The sequence below is a fragment of the Equus caballus genome, chromosome 7, assembly GCF_041296265.1.
Source record: "Equus caballus isolate H_3958 breed thoroughbred chromosome 7, TB-T2T, whole genome shotgun sequence".
NCBI lineage: Eukaryota > Metazoa > Chordata > Mammalia > Perissodactyla > Equidae > Equus > Equus caballus.
The window spans coordinates 36,635,256-36,639,975 of record NC_091690.1 but is presented as its reverse complement, the minus strand read 5'-3'; positions in this window follow the sequence as shown (position 1 = coordinate 36,639,975).

Below are 4,720 nucleotides of genomic sequence, written 5' to 3'. Positions count from 1 at the left end.
CCAGGTCTTGATCTTCAAGGAGTCTGTCATCCGAAACAGGAGCTGAGATCACGGGTGGAAGAATAACATCTGAAAGAATGAGAAAATGCAGTGGGAAGAAAGGGAAATTGGAATTAATCTACGTGATGTGGAGAAGGGTTTGACTGTGGAGGTGGGCTGAGTGCCATGGGAGGGTGGTGCGAGGCCTGGAACTGCCACAAGCTGCTATCAGCCCCCTGCGGGCCCCTAGCAAATGTGGTCTATTCCTAGACTGGCCCCTAACTTGGTATTTCCCAGTGATGTTAATTCATCAAAATCTCTGCCTAGGTTATAAATCTCTTTAGGTTATTACTGTGGTTAGAAATGCCAGGACGGTTTATTGACATGCTTCTGTCAAACCCCATCAGCAAAAGTAGTAATAGTAGATAATATTTATCAGCTATTTACTTCTTAATGAGTGTTGTTCTAAACCTTTCACATATATTCAATGTTTAATCCTCATGAAGAAGCCAAGAAGTAGGAAATATTATTATCCTCCATTTCACTGATGAGAAAACTGAGACCGTGAGAGGTTAGATGACCTGACTGAGGCTGCGTGGTTGGTCCGTTGGGGAGCTGATCCTAATCCAGGCAGCCTGCCCCAGAGCCAGCACTCTTACCCTGCACAGTTGCCAGAGCCGAGATGTCAGGCGACACCATAGTCCCTAAGGAAAGTGTGTTCACGGCGCACTCTCCTGGACGCCCGCAGAGATGGGCGAGCTCATTCGCAGAGGTCTAATCCAACATGACAACCAACACTTCAATCTTTGTGCCAAGATCTCCTCAGGACTTTCTCTCCTGCCATTTGGGAAGGCAGGGTAGCCTACTGCCTGTGTCCTTTGGCTCCGTCTGTCTCCCATGACTCTGCAGGGTGCTGGGCAGGGGAGCAGGCAGAAGAGAGGAATTGTAAACTTATAAGAATAAAAAGTTCTTGGCTCACTAAACTCTTTCAACGTGGCAGATGCTGAAGTTGATTCTATGGCCTGAGGATGTTTCTCTGGGTTCTGTGAGCCTCCCCTCCTGGGCCCTGAGCCTCCCCTGCTGGGCCCTGGGCTGCAATTCCCAGGATGAGAGCTATGCATTCTTCTCCTCCAGCTGCCGCTGCCTCCCTGGCCCAGGTGTATTCATTAGTCCACTCCACACCAACTCTGTCTTTGGGATCTAACCTCCTCAGGGTCCCCCAGAGAAGGGTTTTGAACAACTCCAGACTGACTCTCCATCTGCAGGGCCTGAAGTCTAGTACACGATCCCAATGCAGCAGCTGCTGCTCTCTTTATCCAAAGCAGCTGGCGAGCCCTCCTCTCTAGCTCTCTAGATTTTCTAAGGGTGAATCAGATAATGGTTCCCGTATCCTGTACCTGCCAAAGACGTACTGGAGGCTTCTCTGAGAGGCCTCTGGATGGGGCCAGCAGGAGGTTTCACAGCACCCCCACGGCTCTCTCAAAAATTCTGCTCACCAGAATGTCCCAAATATTTGACTCCTTTCAAATGGCTCCATGAGTGGGGGAATTCAGGAGTCCCACTACCTTCTCAGAGAAATCCAACTTTGCACCCGCCCCACAGTACGCCAGCATCTCACTTTGCAATTTCTATTGTACGTTGATGCTTCAGTCAAAAGTTCCAATTCAACGTTATTTATTAAGCGCTTCTTATGTTTCAGACACTACTATAAGTGTTCCAGATGTATTATCTAAATTAAGCTTCAAAACAATTCTATGAAGTAATACAAATATCCATATTTTAAAGATAAAGAGATTGAAATCGATTCTAAATGCAGTTCAGTACAAAGCGCCAGCCCTTAATCATTTCGAGCAAAGGCCCTGGACTTCTCCATAGTTGTCTACATTTATTATCTGCTCCATTTTACCCCGAAGCCCATTCCAATCTGCCTTTCATTCCTCCCAACCTCCTTAGAACAACTTTTCTGAAATCCATCAAGCACTCCCTTGTTGCCTGATCTTATCACCAGATGTAGCTGAGCGCTTCAGTCTTCTTGAAGCGCCTTCTCCTGTAGGGTTCCCTGACCTCACAACCTTCTGATCTGCTTCCCATCTCACTGGCTGCCTCTTTTCAGTTACCCTTTGCTACTTCTCCAACTGGCATCTACATGTTAAAATGACCTAGACTTCAGTCCTGGACCCCCTTCCCTTCTCTATTTACACTCTCTCCCTAGGTGCTCAGTGTGATGCCTTTAAGTACCGTGTCTAGTCTGACGACTCCCATATCTAAATCTCCACTCAAACCACTCTACATATTACATTTGCACATTTTCACTTGGAGATCTGAATATGTATATTAAACAGAATTTGTCCATTGTGGAGCTTTTCATAACTAACTTCTATCCAAATATCTTTTCCCTGTCCCCCATCCAGTTTTTCTCACTAAAAAATATAGCATCACAGAGCGTCAACCTAAGTACCACTGTTGGTCAATTCCAACCCCTAGCTACCCTGTGGACAGCAGAGCAGAACCCTGCCCAGTCTTTCTGCACCATCCTCTCATCTTCCAGCACTTTATCAGACGATGTTCCATTGCTTTTCACAGGATTTTTATGGCCAATGGGTGGCCAGGTCCTTCTTCCTAGTCTGTTAGTCTGGGAGCTCCACTGAAACTTGTCTACCATGGGTGACCCTACTGGTTTTTGAAATTCCAGTGATATAGCTTTCAGTATGACAAGAATATGCAGCTGCCACAGTATGACAACCCACAGATGGGTGGTATAGTTCCCTGACCAGAAACGAACTCTGGGCCACAGTGGTGAGAAGGCCAAATCTTGACCACTAGACCTCCAGGACTTTTACAGCATCCATACGAACACTGCGCTCCCATTCTCCACCTTTCCTCCATCATCAAATCTCACTTGTTTTATTGACAAAATATATCTCAATCCTCTCCAACTTTATGCTCTTCACTCTAGTCCAAGCCACGATCTTCTTTTCTCCAGATTATTGGGGTAGACTCTGAATAATTTCCCTAACCTACTTTTGTGTTATTATATTTCTTCACATGGCAGCCAAGGTGACCACTTAGAAGTGTAAATCAGATTGCATCAGACTGGGATAAAGCTTCTCAACACTGTTTCATTGCACTTAGAATAAAATCCAAACTTAATTGTATAGCCTATTTCTTTTCCTCATCTCAAATTTCTTCTCTTCACTAACGATGCTTCAATTCCACTGCCTACCCCTTATTTCTGAGCATTCCAAACCCTTTCCCACCTCTGGAAATTTACATTTGCTGCACATTGTCATTGACACACTCTTCCTCCAGCTTTATGCAGTACTGGTAACTTCCTCAAAGATCAACTCAGCACCTTCTCAAAAAGGCTATTGCTGACCATTTTATTTGAAATGGCTTTCCCCAGTTATTCTTTCATCACTCTCTTTATGGTCTACTATTACCACAATCTGTAATAAACAAAATATTGTTTATCCATGTGTATAATTGTTGATCCTCATTTGTAAATATGCTTCAGGAGAATATGGATCTTATTTATTCTTTTCATGCTATAGTCACATAACCTTTCATACAGTAAGTACTCAATAAATATTTTTGATTGATTGGATGAAGGAATGAATGAATGCACACATGAACGAAAGATGAAGGAATGAATCACGATATGTTGACAGACTGAACACACTATAAAGCGGCCAACATATCAAATCCTTGAATAAAATCTGACAAAAATGAATATCCTACAAAATATGAAATGGAAAAGTCGTTCTTGTTTGCAACTGATCCCCCTCCGTTTTCTGCAGGCAGCTGAGCTCCTTTGGCAGCTGAACCCACAGCACTCTCTTTCTTGCTAGGGTTCAGGATGAAGGCACAGAGAGCGGCGCTCCAGACATCTGATGGCACCTAAGGCAACCCAGGAGAATGGCCGTCGGAGGGGAGGGAAACGCCCTGTCCATGAGAACAAGTCCCCAGTAAACCTTCAGAATCCTGAATGATCGTAGCACCGAAGGCTTCACTTGGAAGATTTTAATCCAAGAAAAATGGTTTAATACATAACCTGCTGTGGGGATATTTGTGTTGGAGCAGATTGAGCTTAAGTCAAATAGTCTGCATTTACAAATCCAACTGATTAATAAACAGCTACAGAATTTTGCTCTTTCTCTGCAATACACTCAGGAAAATGGATGGATTTTATTATTCTACTTATTATTTTTTATCAGCAAAAGTAAAAAAAGAAAAAATGTGATTTCTCCCATTCCTCCCAAGCTGTAAAATGAGAGAGGCAGTATGATTATATATTACTGGAAAGAGATGCAATTGTAGAGAATTATAAATCATATTCTTTTGTTTGGTTGGCATATTTTGTTTATTTGTGTCTAATGCAAAGAGCAGGAGATTTACCATAATTTGCGTTCTATAACCTGCAGTACATGTGACAAAAGAAAAAATCTATTAGCAAAAATGTGTTTTGCTTTTCTGGGCCGAAAGCAAAATAGCAGCAGGTTGAAATATTCATCTATTTCTCCTGCCAGGGTTTATTCCTTTCTGTGACAGTTCTTTACCCTTAAAAAACAAACAGACAAACAAAAACTCTCAGGGATTTTTCTCAAAAAGATATTGGTCAAAATACAAAGCTTTGTCTTCTGGTCTGCTCTCTGCAGATCATTAATAACTATAGTGATGCACTTCTTTCTAAGGAGGAAAAAGATTACTTCTTTTAGGTTTTGTTAGTAAAGCAAAATGTGAG